Here is a 17,166-nt window from a genome sequence, read left to right on the forward strand (position 1 = left end):
TTTCAACTCGATTTCACTTCTCTGCTAATATGGTTAAGCCTTCCCCCGTTTTCTCCTCATCTTGCACCAAAGTTGTGTTAGGTTGGCGCCTGGAACTAGAATACAAAGGGACTCTCAAATTCTTTAAATTCCTCCATAAATACGTGTAGTGGAGGTCTTCGCCCTTGGATTACTTTCTAGGAGTACAAAGTGCGTATAACGACGCCAATCTAATTCTGTTTTGCTTACCGTATATTTTAACCTAATCTAACTGCGATAATGGCTTCGACAAGGAAAACATGCATCCCACAGATGAAATTAAACAATTGAATCTTAATGAAATATTTAAAATAACTGTATCAAGAACAACGATGATGAAAAAGACATGATAAGCACTCATCCAAATTTAAGGTATTTCACAAATATTGTCTACACTTTTATGTCACTAACCTAAGAGATGGCACATTTTAACTACAAACTTTGGCTTATATGTCTACTTTAAAAATTAGGAATTCCAACCGTCATACAAACATTAAAAAAAAATGCACTTCATGTGTTAGTTGCTCTGGTGTAAATCTACTGACTTGACTGATCAGAAATAATCCTGATTGAAACTTGTGTTATTAGATCCTTGATAGCCTTTCTGGAAAGTGAAACATTAATCCTTAGGCTGTCTTACAAAATGGAAGGGGTGATGAGCCTGTATTTAGGAACTTCAGAGATAAGCTTATCATAAGTGGCCTACCCAAATAACACCAGATTCTTCACCTTCTCCTTTTTATTTCCTTTGCTTCATTTATTCTTCTTCCGTATCCCACCGCCATACTTGGCAAGATTAGAGGATGGGGGAGGAGCCTTGTCCTTCTCCGATGCCATTTTCCCTCCCCCGGTTATGATAAAGGGTTTATCATTCTCTTTATTCTACAATTGTGTCATAAAGCTTAAGCCTTTAGAGCCTAGTCAATACTATCAATGTTACGACACTCACTCATATCAATAAAGGTCAAGCTTATACTAATAAGACCTATTGCAATCAAAGTAACCTCGTTATTAATAACACCTATAGGATTAAAGGATAGAAATGTTATAATGATAAGTATTCTACATAATCTTTATCATATCGGTAATATCAGTACTCTTTCACACCTATTGAAATCAACGACAAGATATTACACGTCAATCATTCTCCTTATTCAGGGAATTTGCCAATATTCAGCTTTGACAGCATCATCATTTGTAACAAAAGTCTCCAATGTCTGTCAAAGTATTTTTACTCATTCGATTCTACTTGAGTTCTAACTTTCGATATCGGATTTTACATTTCTACCATAAATATCCTACTTCATGTAATGTACGTCAATCATTCTCCTTATAGAGGGACTTTGACAATCTTCAGTTTTCACAGCTTCATCGTTTGTAACAAAAGTCTCTAACGCCTCTCAGCTATTTTTACTCATTCCATTACCTTTGAGTTTCGACTTTTGATATCGGATTTTACATTTCCACCATAAATATCCTATTTCATGTAATGTATAACATTAAAGGGGTAGCTTCGAGAAGTCCATACAATCTCAATTTCAGGTCCATTAAATCTGGTAGGCTTACTTAAATCAAGCCACCCAAAAAGCCTTGCCATTGTCTTATGCAGATTACTCCAGAAATCGTTTTTTGGGAAGAAAATGTTCAACCAATCTTGCGATGTTCTTAAAGGTTCTCCATTCCAAAATTCCAAGGGCATACTGACGAATAAAGTCCGAACATGTGGAGAAAATAGTAGCTTCCCATGGGAATCGAAGCTTCCAGTCCAACATTTCACAACTAGGTTTGAAGTACCCCAGAGCAAACATCAAGATGAAAGGGTCTCTGAATCGTTTTTACTCCACAACTTGAGGCAAAGCCAGCCTCAAACCACAGTGTAGAATGTGGGAGTATATTCTAGCACTTTCTTCCAGCGTGCATCCAGCTAGAGCTTCAAAGGGTCCCATTTATAGATTTTCCCATGATCCAGCTTAGAAACATCATTTTTATTAGAAATTCCACCACCTTCATTCCTATATCCATTTGGCCCATCAACTTTAGTGAAATTCATGTTTCTTCAAATTTCCAAATGACTTTCAGGCAATATGAAGATGGCTTAAGGACTTGGCTTCACCCTTGCATGACTAATTAAGAGATTCACTTCTTAATTAGTCTGGTAAGCTTCCATGTTGATCTGCTACCTATTGTTTACACTACTTTTTTGTTAACATTACCCATAATGTTCCCTTAAATTCTTTCTTCCAAATCTGTCTTCACCAACATCCATTGTGCTCAACGACCAATTCAACCTCCATAATGTGAGTATATCTTAAGGCCATTATGAGACATCTCTAAAGTAGGGGATTTGATTCTGATGTTGAAGCACAACACCACAAAATAAATCATGCACTTGATTAGCACATTATTATTCGTCTGAGACTAATTTTCTCTCACACTTATGGTTGATGATAGGTCCAAATTGAAAGTGTGAGGGTGAAGCATCACCACCCTGGTGTCTAATATCATGATGACCTACATAATCATCATAGCTCTAGTCAAGTATTTGTTGCTTGTTAGTGGTTTTTTCATCAACAGACACCAAAGTATTTGTTTCTTTTCAGCGTCATTCTGTGAATCCTACCATGAATCTATAGTGCCATTGAGGAACTATGGCAGAATCCTATGAACAAATTAATTATGATAATGAGACTATTCTATATTTTTGTGGTTATCCAAGAATTTATCCATGTGTACATGTAGATATATTTGCTAGAATGATGAAGAACACATATATTAATTCAAAGATAAATGCATCCATGGAAATATCATTGTCACCAATTTGTTAAGTGGTCAAAAACTCACAATATTGGAAAAAAAAGGAAAACATTAACATAGTAGTAGGCACTAGGGAATTTGATAAAATAACCATATGCCATTGTAAAGAAATACAAATATTTTTAGGATCCTTCTAAAGATATTGCTGGAAGTTGGATCAAGAGAGAGAAGAATAAGGTCCAACTTTGTGACATCATTATCAATAGCATCGTAGTAGGCAGCAAGGAATTTAGGACAATAATCATATGCTATTGTAAAGGGATATAAATATTTTTAGGATCTTTCTCAAGATCTGGTAGAAGTTGGACGAAGGGAGAGAAGAATTAGGCCCAATTTTGTAACATCAAAGTCTATAGGAGGATTTCTAGGCCTTCAAAGTGTATGACATGGATACCAAAATGGAAAGAATGTGTTATTATATGGAACATGTGAAGTGTAGGCACTACTATGAAAGTTACAATTTGCAATAAAGAAGTAGTTGATGTCATAACCTAATGGGATTGGACATAAGGCACATCAAATGTAGCACAAATGGTCAATAATGCAAGTGGCAGTGTAGGGAAGGGCTTATCTCTTTATGTTGAGATTAAAAGAACATACTTAATTTCAATAAGAGATCATGCTCATGAGCATGTAAGAATATGACCATGTTTTTTTTGTTTTTTTATTTTATTATTTTTTTTGGATTTTTCAATATGATGTAATATTTATGTGTAGTTAAACTCACTCTTATGACTTCCATAGGTGTGAGTGGAAATAGTTGTTTTTATGTGCATGCATATTTGTGTTAATAATCAATTACTGTGACAATTGAAAACATCGCTAGAGAGCTAGAGAACTACTGGATGTAACATACTCTTCTTAGAGTTACTTTGCCTATGATAAACTAAGTGGATTTAATAGACAAATATGAATCCAACACCAAGTATGATAAGCATTGATTCAAAAAAGCAATAAAAAAAAAAAAAAAAACTACTCAATCACATATGAATGCCAAGTTCTAATATATCTATTTTCTTTTCTTATAAATTTGTATTCCATTTTGTTCCCTTCATAATTCCATATCACATTGAGAGCCTTGTATATTGACAAAATGAAAGCATGCACAAGCAATTTTCCCAAGACTTGTCATGTTAGCTAATATATCATCAAAACAAGAAACAATCCTTAATATAGTTTTCAAATACTTAATTAGGAATTATATATACCATGTAAATGATGAAATAATTGTTTAGGAAACTTGAGCCCACAAATTCATATGAATTTGTAGCACAAATTAGTTAGGAATAAATAATGGAAATGATAAAACAAAATAAGAGAACAACATTCAACAAGACAGTGATTTACATGGTGAAACTTTGACAATATGCCAATGAAACATCCATGGGGAAAGGTATTTGTATTATTATTTCTCAAAGGTAAATATTATATTATTCCCATAAAATCCATAAAAAAATAATTTAAATTTAGCTTTCAAGCCTACATAGATATATCATGTATTTAACATTACATGAAATTCCATTGTTACATAAGATGCCAAATTTTCACTTTAGGTAAATTTGGTTTTTACTATAAAAATTTTTCCTCTTGTAATTGCTCTCAATATTCCAATAATATACAGCTTGAAAACAATTTACCTCATACATTTCCAAAACCCATCCATCACCTTTTATGTAAACCAATAGAAGTCAAGAGCCACTGTAACTTCTTTAATAGTACTAGTTTATAAACATGTATGCACAATTTTCTATAGTATGGACTTTCTTAGGAGCTTCTCTACCTCCATCAATAACCTATCTCACAAAATGGTATTTATTAGAAATATGATTGGTACTAATTAATAGCCAAATGGATAATACTTTCACTATGATAGAATACATTCACCTTGTCCTATGCTTTTACAAACTCACCCAATAGACCCTTTAACAAGATTTCCTCTTCTTCCCTAGAGGTTAATGTTATTTTTTTTATGATGTTTTTCATTTAGCACAAACCAAAGCATTGCAGGGTAAAACAAATCTAGTGCATACTATATTTGTTTCTACCACAAACACAAGCATTATAGGGTCAAATAAATATAGCTACTACTAGATTTGTTTCTCACACAAACATAATCATTTTAGGGTGAAAAAAATATGGTGTAAGTAAAGAAAAAGAGCATTGCATGGTAAAACAAAAGTAATAGTGTAAAAGAAATATAGCATGGTCTAGATTTGTTTGCAACAAAAATGCAAGAATTGCAAGATATAACAAACACAAGTATCTATGATAAGCATCCAAGGTAGAACAAATCTAGTGCATACTAGATTATTTCCAGCATAACACAAGCATTTCAAGGTAAAGCAAATCTAGCCCATGCTAGATTTGTTTTCAGGGCTAGATTTGTTTTCAGAACAAACAAAAAAGCATCAGATGGCGAGAAACAAATCTACATATTCATTCCAAGGTAAAACAAATATAGGATGTGCTAGATTTATTTCCAAGAGAAAAGCAAGCATTTCTAGGTAAAGTAAATCTAGCTCACCCTAAATTTCCTTGTACCAGAAACACAAGCATTTTAGAGTGAAACAAATCTAGTAAAGTCTATATTTGTTTCTACCACAAATACAAGCATTGCATGGTAAAAGGAAATTAACATGCACTATATTTCCTTCTTGCAAAAAAAGAAACATTGCAAGGTAAAATACTTGTAGCTTGCCTTATATTTGTTTTTATCACAAATGAAAAAGCTGACGGCATGTCCTATATTTCTTTTTATTAGAAACAAATGTTTTGTATGGTAAATAAAATTTAGCATGTGCTATATTTCTTTACACCACAAACACAAGCATTGTAGGGTTAAACAAATCTAGTGCCTACTAGAGTTGTTTATAGCACAAAGATAAGCATTGTAGAGTAAAACAAATCTATTGTAAGGAAAAATGCAAGAGAATTGCAAGGGAAAACAAAAAAGAAAACACAAGCATTACAAAGTAAAACAAATCTATCATGTGTTGAATTTTTTTAGAGCACAAATCCAGGTATTGCAAGGTAAAACAAATATATCATGTGTTATATTTGTTTCTAGCACAAATACAAGGAGCTAAAATAGATCTAACACCCAATAGACTTATTTCCAGCCCAAACACAAAAGATATAGGCTAAAACAAATTTAGCCTATGTTAGATTTGTTTCGAGAACATATACAAGCATTGCAAGGTAAAACAAATCTACCATGTGCTAGATTTATTTCGAGCACAAACAACAACATTGGGCGAACCAAAGCTCATAAGTTTTATATTTGTTTCTATCACAAATAGTACAAGCATTTCATGGTAAAATAAAACAATCTTATGCTAGATTTCCTTCTAACAAAAAAAAGAAGCATTGGAAGATAAAACAAATCCAGTACAAGCTAGGTTTGTTTCTATGAGAAAAGCAAACTCATTGTAGGGTAAATGAAATTTATCACACATTATATTTATTTTTAGCACAAACAAAAGTTTTGTAGAGTTAAACAAATCTAGGGTGTGATATATTTCTTTATAGCACAAACACAAGCAGTGCACCGCCAACCTAATCTTGTGCCCCTCGATTTGTTTCTAGCACAAAGACAAGGGTTGTTGAGTAAAAGAATTCTAGTGTAAGGAAAAACAAAAGAGCGTTGCAGGGTAAAAAAAAGATTCAAGAACAAGTATTTCAAGGTAAAACAAATCTAGCATGTGTTAAGTTTTTTCCATCATAAATGCATGCATTGAAATATAAAACAAATGTAACACCTAACAATCAAAAGCATTTCAAGGTAAAAAAAATCTAATTCACACTAGACTTCTTTTGAGCACAAACAAAAACATTGCAAGGTAAAACGAATCTAGTGCATGCTAGAATTTTACAACACAAACACAAGCATTTAAATTTAAAGCAAATTTAGTGCACCTTTAATTTGTTTTTAACACAATAAAAAAAGCATTGGAGGGCTAAAAATAATCTAGCACATGGTATATTTGTTGATAGCACAAACACCAACACCAAAAATTAAAATAAATATAACACATCTTAGATTTCCTTTTAGCATAATCACACACATTGCAATTTCAAACCAAATGAATTTCTATAGATCATTATGTTTGTTAGTAAGATTTCATAACATATGTGCTTCTTTATTCATGTGCATATAAATGCAAATAATGTATTAAGAGGTTATTTATTAATATTTCATATTTCATGTTTGCTACAATTATTTTTGGAAATTGTGGAATCAAGTGTATCTACAATTCCAGGTAAAGTAATGAAGAGAAAATGAAAAACAAGTGATACACAAACAATGCCTCCTTCAACTAGTATGGTGGTTTTATATATTATATATAATATATTAAAAATTATTAGATAAGTTGGTCCCATCAAATTTTAATAAAACACTATATGACAATGTAAAACAAATAGATTTCCTTCTAGCACAAACACAAGCATTGCAAGGTAAAACAAATCTAGTGTTTGATATTTTTATTCAGGAAAAAATGCAAGCATTGCAAGGTAAAACAAATGTAACATGTGTTATATTTGTTTCCATTACAAACACAAGCATTTCAAGGAAAAAAATATAGCACACCCTCAATTTGTTCTAAGCAACAAAAAAAAAATTGTAAGTCTAGAAACAAATCTAGCATGCACTAGATTTGTTTATAGCACAAATGTGAACATCAAAAATAAAATAAATATAACATGTGTTATATTTTCTTTTAGCATATACATAAGCATTGCAAGATAAAAAAAATCTAGCATGTGCAAGATTTATTTCTAGCACAAACACAAGCATTGCAAGGAAAAATAAATCGAGTTCATCCTACATTTCCTTGTAGAAAAACAAAAGAATTGTAGGGTAAACCAAATACAGTACATGTGAGATTTTCTTCTATCAAAAACACAATCATTGCATGGTAAAAGAAAGATAGCATGGGCTAGATTTCCTTCTAGCACAAAAATCAGCACTGCAAGATAAAACAAATCTAACACAAATTGGATCTCTTCTATCACAAAAGAAAAATCATTGTAAGGTAAAAAAAATTAATCAAGTTCTAGATTTATTTTTAGCTCAAACAAAAGTTTTGTATGGTAAAAAAAATCTAGCATGTGCTATATTTCTTTATAGCACAAACACAAGCATTTTAGGGTCAAAAAAATCTAGTGCCCTTTAGATTTGTTTCTAGCACAAAGACAAACATTGTAGAGTAAAAAGTATCTATTGTAAGGAAAAACACAAGAGAATTGTAGGGTAAAACAAAAGCACAAACACAAGCATTGCAAGGTAAAATGAACCTAGTGCATTTTATATTTGTTTCGAACACAAATGCAAGCATTACAAGGTAAATCAAATCTAGCATGCACTAGACTTGTTTCCAGCACAAACACAAGAATTGCAAGGTAAAACAAATCTAGCATACATTAGATTTGTTTGCAGAACAAACACAAGCATTGCATGGTAAAAGAAATCTAGCGCACCCTCAATTTGTTTTTAGCACAAACACAAAAGCATTGCAAGGATAGAAATAAATCTGGCATGCGCTAGATTTTTTTATAGCAAGAAAACCAACATCAAAAATTAAGATAAATATAGCATGTCTTAGATTTCCTTCTAACATAAACACATGCATTACAAGGTAAAACAAATCTAGTGTGCTCTAGATTTTTTTTTAGCATAAAAATAAGAATTGCAAGGTAAAACAAATTTAGCACACCCTATATTTCCTTCTAACGAAAACAAAAGCATTATAGTGTAAAGAAAATATAACGTGCTGTAAAATAAATCTAGTACATAATATATTTATTTATAGCACAAACAAGCATTACAAGGTCAAACAAATCTAGTGCTTGTTAGATTTGTTTCTAGCACAAAGACAAACATTGTAGGGTGAAACAAATCTAGTGTAAGGAAAAATACAAGAGCATTTCAGGGTAAAAGAAAACAAAAAACACAAGCATTACATGATAAAACAAATTTATCATGCAAATTAGATTTGTTTCTAACACAAACACAAACATTGCAAGCTATAATAAATCTAATGTAAGCTAGATTTGCTTCCATCACAAATGCAAGCATTACAAGGTAAAATAAGTCTTGCATTCACAAGATTTGTTTCCATCACAAACACAAGCATTGTAGGGTAAAATAAATCTAGTGCGTGCCAAATTTCTTTCTAGCACAAACCAAAGAATTGTGGGGTATACAAAATCTAGCGTGTGCTAGATTTGTTTTAAGCACAAAGACAAAAACATTGCATTATGCAAGTAATTGAAATCAAATATGACACAACACAACTCTCTTGTAGATGGTATGACATTTTCATATCTAGTTTATACTCATTTATAAATAATTAGACAATATTCTATTATGCTATTTCAAACTCAATCAATTTCAATATATCATTATGTGGGTAGTAAGATTGCATAACATGTGGTTCTATGTTCTTGAGCATGTAAATGAAAATAATGTATTAATAGGTTATTTATTAATATTTGGTATCTAAAGTTGTATACATTTGTTTCTGAAAATTGTGGAATTGAGTGTGTAAAATTCCAAAATTTACTCTTTCCACAAACATCAACATTGCAAAGTAAAACAAATCTAACACACACATGATTCCATTCTCACATAAACACAAGCATTGCAAGTTAATCCAATCTAGTGCATGCAAGATTTGTTCATAACATAGACACATCCATTGCACGATAAAATGAATCGAGCGTGCACTAGATGTGTTTCACCATGCAATGTGGTTTTGTTAATGCAAGAAGGAAATTTAGCATATACTAGATTTCTTTGGCCTTGTAACATTTTTATAGTTCTTATTTATTTCATTATAAGTTTAACGATGAAAGCAATGATAGTATTTATAAATCATATTTTATTCAATAATTTTAAAATTTGGGAAAAGTTTCATAAAAGAACAAAATCAGTAATAATGGATTATGAATCCAAAGAAAATTCAAAGGAGACATCTAAGGGAGAAGAAATTTCATGAAATATATCACCAAACTCCTCTTGATAATATGGAAATTTTTAAAATTAGCTTATACTTTGCTGCAAATGGTTAGGAATTATGGGAATAAATTAATATTGATTAATGAATTCAAGCTATGATTTTCTTGTAGTGAAATTTCTTATGGTTTGAAATTCCTTGTTCTTATGCATATGTGTGAAATGAGATGTTCTAAAAGATGAATTTATATTATCTTTTAACTTGTGATTTTTTTAATTCATTTGAAATTGTCTTATATTTCTTTACAAATGTTTTCAGATTCTAAAGACTATAGTGCTAGTGAGATTCCAAAGAAAGCATCAAGGAAGAAAATGAAATCAAACATGACACAAGACAACTCTCTTGTAGTTGGTATGACATTTTCAATTCTAGTTTATACTCATTTACAAATAGTTAGAAAATATTATATTATGCAATTTCAAATGGAATGAATTGCAATATATCATTATATTGTTATTTAGGTTACATAACACATGTGCTTATCTATTATTCTACATGTAAATGTAAATAATGTATTGAGGGGTTATTTATTAATATTTCATATTTCATGTTTTCTACAATTGTTTTCATAAATTTTTGAATCGAATGTATTTGAAAGTCCAAGTAAAGCAGTGAAGAGAAAATGAAAAATAAGTGACACAAAAACAATTCCTCCTTCAGCTGGTATGGTGGTTTTATATATTATTTATATTACAATATAAATGATTAGATTAATAAGTTCTGTCAAATTTTAATAAAACACTATATGACATTGTAAAACAAATAGATGTCCTTCTATCACAAACAAAATAATTGCAAGATAAAACACATATAGAACGTGCTAGATTTCTCTATGACACAAAAACAAGTATTGTGAGTTAAAACGAATCTAGATTCTAGATTTGTTTCTAGCACAAACACAAGGATTGTGAGTTAAAACGAATCTAGCACATGCTATATCTTGTTGTAGCACAAACAAAAGCATTGTAAAGTCAAACTAGTGTATCACAGTAGCACAAACACAATCATTGTAAGGTAAAGCAAATATATCACAAGGTATATTTAATTTTAGCAGAAACACATAGAATGGAAGCTTCTACAACAAACAGAAGCGTTGCGAGCTAAAACAAATCTAGCATGTGTTAGATCTATTTCTAGCACACATACAAGTATGACAAAGTAAAGCATATCTAGATCACGGTAGATTTTCTTTTAGCACAAACACAAGAAATGTAAGGTAAAACAAATCTAACAGAGACCATATTTTTTTCTAGCACAAATGGAAGCATTGCAAGGTAAAACAAATCTAGCAGAGTCAAGATTTGTTTATAATAGAAAGACAAGCATTGTAAGGTGAAACAAATCTAGCACATCTTATATTTTCTTCTAGAAAAAAAAATGCATTGGAAGGTAACAAAAATATAGGACACACAAGATTTGTTTCTAGTACAAATAAAATAGTTACAAAGTAAAACAAATCAAGCTCTTGATAGATTTCCTTATAGCACAAACACAAACATTGTGAAGTAAAACAAATGTATCCCATATTAGATTTGTTTTTAGTACAAGAAAAATCATTGCGAGGTAAACCAAATATAATGCACAATATAATTCCTTCTAGCACAAACAAAAGAACTTCAGGGTAAAAACTAATCTAGTGCACATGTTATATTTGTTTCTAGCACAAAAACAAGCCTTCTAAGGTAAATAAAATCTAGTGCATGGTAGATTTGTTTCTAGCATAATGACAAGCATTGTAGGGTAAAACAAATTTAACATGTGCTACATTTGTTTCTAATATAAACAAAAGCATTGTAGGGTAAAACAAATATAGCGTATGCTAGATTTGTTTATATAAAAAAATAAAATATTGTAGGATAAAACAATTATAGTACACATCTTTTTAGAAAAACAAAAGGATTGCAAGGTGTTCGATTTGGTTTTAGCGCAAACACAAGCATTGCAAGGTAAAAAAATGTATTGCATGTAGATTTATTTTACCTTGTGCTAGAAAAAAATCTAGTACATGGTAGATTTGTTTTACCTTGCAATGTTTCTTTTTATGCTAGAAATAAATCTAGTGCATGCTATATTTGTTGCTAGCATAAACATCAACATTGCAAGGTAAAACAAATCTAACATGTGCTAGATTTTTCTTCTATTAAACATATAGGCATTTCAAGGAAAAAAAATTAGTGCATGCTATATTTTCTTGTAGCACAAACTTATGTTGAAATAAGGAATCGTTGAGAGGGGGGTGAATCAATAATTAAGAAACTCTTGACTTTTTCTTATTATGCTTACAATCTCTTCTTATATTATTTTACTTGTGAGAGAATTCATTCACAAAAGTAGAAAACCAACAATATTTCAAACAAACATTTTCAAACAACAATCACATGAGTAACACACATTTGACACAATGTTTTTCACGTGGAAACCCAGAGGGAAAAAAAACACCAATTGTTTTGTTTCTTTATGATGTAAATTAACCAACCACTTAATTACATATGTTCGTTTCTGAGCACCAACTCATAGGAGGCACCGACCCCCTTTGATTAGAAAGCACCAACTCGCCAAGAGACACCAACCTCTTCAGTATGTAGATACCAACCTACTTTTGCGACTATTCTACTATTTCATACTATTTTCAAACTGAAAACAAAAGCATACAATAATACAATTAAAATACCAACAATGGTTGTTTTTAGATTCAACTTATGGACTTTGTCTTCTCAGCTCACTTGCAGAAGGTCATCTCTTATTGCTCATGACAACACTTCCTCTACGTTATTCCTCCTATGTCAAGGGCTCTCTACTGTCTCCTCTAGAACACTACCCTTGTAATTCTCCACTGAAAACTCGCATTGCACTTGGTACTGTATAACATAGTGTCATCCTTAGTTCTTCGAATTCTCTATCTCAATGCACCCAACTCACAATACAACGCTCTCACAATATGCTCGATTCCCCACTTTTTTCATTGTCGACTATGGTTTTGTTCCTGTGAAACACTCTTTTGCAAGGCATTCTTTGTTTTCTATCCTTTAGCTACCCAACTATACTTAGGCATGGATTCCCTTGCTATTGTTGCGTCTCTGGGTAATTTCTTGTCGCAGTGCAAAAATAGAGATATACGTTGCAGTCCTTTATCATCTAACTGCGTAGAGATCCATGCTAAGAAATTAATTCTCAGGTGACCTACACACTCCTCTAAGAGTCCCATTCTCATTTATCATTCCATAGATATTGATAGCTCACATAGGTGACCACTCTCTTCTCATTTATCACAACCATTCATGCATGCGAAGCAACCAGTTACTTCCTTCATTCTCCCGATTTTGTCTCTACCAGAAGTTTTGTCGATTTCTTGTTACAGAGTCTTCTGTAGGTTTAGCCTCTTTAAACTATCAAATCCTTTGTTCTTGCATTCAATTTCACAGCTGTAGACGCATACATATTTTAAATCGTTGTATTGTTTCATCAAACAAACTCCACATCATAACTTCCCAGAGGATGAACATGACCATATTTCTCAGTGTCCGTGTCCTTAGCTCCTCACACGTTTATCTCCTTGAGCATTTCTCCTCCATAGGACCGAGAGTTGTGACCTGTGGCTTAACTTTTAGGTGCTTTAATCTTCTTTTAATAACAACTCTCCACCCTTGGTTCTTTGGATTTTCATTACCAAGTTCCATCCTAATATTAGAAGCCTCTTTCATCATAACTTTTCTGAAATCATCTTAATTGAATTTGTGGGGTCTCCACTATCTGATATGATGTCATCATCACACATGGAAACTTCATAGTGATGACACATGTCACTCAGATCTGGAACATCAGGGCACCTAATATAGTTGAATCAGCCTGCTACATGTCATGGGGTACTGCCACGTCATGCTGACATCGGATGAAACTGTAGCTTCTCGGAGCCAATCTTATGTTGCCATGTGTCCTCCTAGAGGAGAGAGAAGAGGGCCCAACAAACTTTGGTTTTGTAGCTGAATTCTTTGTTAATCTTCTTTGAAATTCCTCGACACTTTTAATATTACTAGAACTGCTAGACATCATAGCATCTTAGAGTACTGAGTTAAGAATGTTGGCATTATGATACAAGTGTTGTCCTTGATGGCAACTCACTCAAAGGTTGGTACAGGTGATGGCAACTTAATCAGAAGACAGATCTTCGTACAACAGGCCAAGAAAGTTCATACACGCAGGTTCATTAAGCCCAAGTTGTGTATACAAGCAGGTTCACTATATACCAAGTCGCGTATACGCAGGTTCGCTATATACCAAGTCGCATGTACACGCAGGTTGGCTTTAGTAAAAGAGCGTGTATGTGGAAAACCTATCTTTGGTCCGTGGCGGTTATTCCTTGGAAGTTGTGCCTATAGTTTTGGACCATGGTGTCTCGACGGACGTGTTGATCCCTAGTTTTTGAAGCTGATGGTATTGTGTTACTATGGTTTTGGACCGTGGTATTGTAAAGGGTCTAAGGCTGTATAAGGAGAAGATCATTAGGCAAGTGGAAGCATGCATTGTGTTTCTGACGAAGTGAGAAGATCTGGTATTACTGTTTATCTGTTCGGGACGCTTGGCAAGGGTCGGATCTGACAGCGAAGGCATAAGTAATTATTTCTAGATCTTCACGCGGGTTGCCTTTGGAGAAAGCGCGTATACACGCGGTTTTGGTACAGTGAAGTAGCGTATGCATAATAAGATCTGATATTTCAGGTTGATATTGATTCTGGTGGTTGTTGTAGAGTTCTGGGTTCTGGTTTGGGTTCTCTGTTCTTGATGACAGGGTTTCAGTGATTCAGTATTGGGTTGTTTAATGAATTATGATGCAAGTATAAGTTGATGATTGTATTGCAGTAATGTTTGTTTTGTACTCTTGGATCCAGTCTGAAAATTGATGAAACGTGGTCCCTGAAGGAAAGAAGGTTGTAGGGTTAGCACCTACGTACTAGTAAATGGATCAGCTAGAACAAGAGCTGAGGGGGTTGTAGCTCCCTTCCAGAAGTAGTTGGAAAACGAGAGAGGGTTGTAGCCCTCTGCAGGTTGTAGCCTGCGTACTGGTATAAGGCTGCACCAGTACAAAAGATTGTAAACTAAAGTTTCTTATTAAAGAAAGAAAGAGACGACTTGCAGCAGGTGGTTTTCACCCACATTGGATTTCCACCTTCTATCATGGTGTTCATGTGTGTGGCTTTTGTGTGACGTTCTATTCTGTTATACTGCACCGGTTTACTGTTAATATGCTTAATAATGTTCTGATGCATTTACTGAAGATTAAGCTAACTGAATTATAAGATCTCTAGATATACGCTAGTTGCATTAGACACAGTAGCGTGTACACGCGGGTTCACTTAATTGAAGTAGCGTATATGTTTCTGAGTATGAAATTGGAAAGGTTTTATTGATCTCATAATACTGATTCACCCCCCCCCCCCCCTCTCAGTATTATTTCCAACAATTGGTATCAGAGCAGGTCCTTCAGAGGAAGCTTGATCGCTTGAAGGAAAAGATCCATCAGAATGGCTAATCCAGAAAGAGAGGCACACATCAGGCCACCAGTCTTTGACGGGAACAATTTTACTCACTAGAAGATAAGAACCACTGCATATCTACAATCACTTGGAGCATAAATTTGGGGAATCGTAGAAGGAGGATACAAATTCCCATCAGCAACTCCTACAGATCCAGCAGAGAAAAAGCAATATGAGCTCAATGCCAAAGCTGTTACTGTCCTATTGAGTAGTTTGACACAATCATAATTTATGAAGATCATGCATTTCAAATTAGCTAAGGAAATATGGGACAAAATTGTCACAAGCTACGAAGGAGATGATCAGGTAAAAAGAGAAAAGCTTCAAACTCTCAGAATCTGGTATGAAACTCTTAAGATGCATAGTAATGAAAGCATAGCTAATTATTTCCTGCGTATGGATGAGATTGTGAACTGTATGAGGGATCTGGGTGAAGAATTTGAGGAAGTTGTCTTAGTTGAAAAGGTTTTGAGATCCCTGTCTGCTAAATTTGATTCTAAAGTGTCTGCCATAGAAGAAAAGGAGAATGTGCAGAAAATCACCATGTCACAGCTTCACGGGATCTTAACTACTTTTGAAATGCGACAAGAGGTACCACCAGAAGCCGCATTCGAAGTGTCAGAGGAAGAAGATGAGGTAAATTTTGTCAAGAATCTTGAACGGGGAACTGGACGGTTCAAAGGTAATCTACCTTTCAAATGTTTTCTATGTGGTAGAGTTGGTCACTATGCTGCTAGATGCCCTCATAACAAAGGAAAGATATCTGAAGAAGATGGTAGAAGCTATTATACCCATATTACAAGTTCATTCAATGATAGTGAAGATATTAGAAGTCTCATGGCACATGAAAAGAAGAATGCTTCATCCAATAATAGCAAAGATATTAAAAGTCTCATGGCACATGAAAAGAAGAATGCAGAAACTGAAGAAGTTACCAAATTAAATGAACAATTGGAGACAGTAACCAGGGTAAGGGAGCAATTGCAGGATGTAGTAAAGGATCAGAGCATAACTATTCAAAGGCTTGAATCAAAGATCCTCTCTCTAAAAGAAGATCTTAAAAAATCAAGAGAACAGAACAGAGAAGCTCTTGAAGATCATGAACATGAAGTGATCAAACTAAAGCGACAAGTGGAAGAAGGAAGAAAAGCTGAAGAAGACCTAAGGAATCAGTATCTGAAAAAGGAAGAACAACATCAAGTTGAGGTAAATATCTTGAAAGGTAAACTAGAAGAAAAGGATAAGCTTTTACGATTTCAAGATAGTACTAAAGTCTTGGATGATATTCTTAATAGCCAAAGGTCTCCTGCTATCAAAATTGGTCTTGGTTTTCATGAATATGTTGAAGGTGAATCTAGTTCACAAGGTGAGGCAAGAAATTCTAAGGAGAAACCTGAAATGCTCAACAAGGAACAACCAAGGAAAGAAATTCCTTAAGGAAGATCCTTTAATCCTAAATATGGACGTGATAGACGATTATCTCCTCCACTGAATAATGTTGAATGTCATGTATGTCATAATCTTGGACATGTTGCAGCCAGATGTAGAAGTAGAATGGTTCAAGACCATTACAAAAGATCATTGCATCCCAGGTATTTCAGAGGATATTGCTTTGCCTGCAATGCGTATGGACACAAAGCAATTGATTGTGATAGAAGGAACATGAAATATGTAAGATGTTATACATGCAACAAATATGGACATAAAGCAAGGGAATGCAGGAGCAGATTTCAAAATTCAAAACAAGAGGACCATACATCATCACAGTTCCAGGAATTGAAGAAGAC

General features: G+C 33.3%; 1 pseudogene; it reads right to left on the reverse strand.

Moving 5' to 3' along the window:
* Window positions 1-528: 528 nt before the first annotated feature.
* LOC149140063 (small ribosomal subunit protein eS25x pseudogene) lies at window positions 529-855 on the reverse strand (annotated as a pseudogene).
* Window positions 856-17,166: the final 16,311 nt, after the last annotated feature.

Source organism: Pinus tabuliformis, chromosome X, assembly GCF_031772625.1.
Source record: "Pinus tabuliformis cultivar Carrire ecotype Pingquan chromosome X, CPIR1, whole genome shotgun sequence".
In the NCBI taxonomy this organism is placed as follows: Eukaryota; Viridiplantae; Streptophyta; class Pinopsida; order Pinales; family Pinaceae; genus Pinus; species Pinus tabuliformis.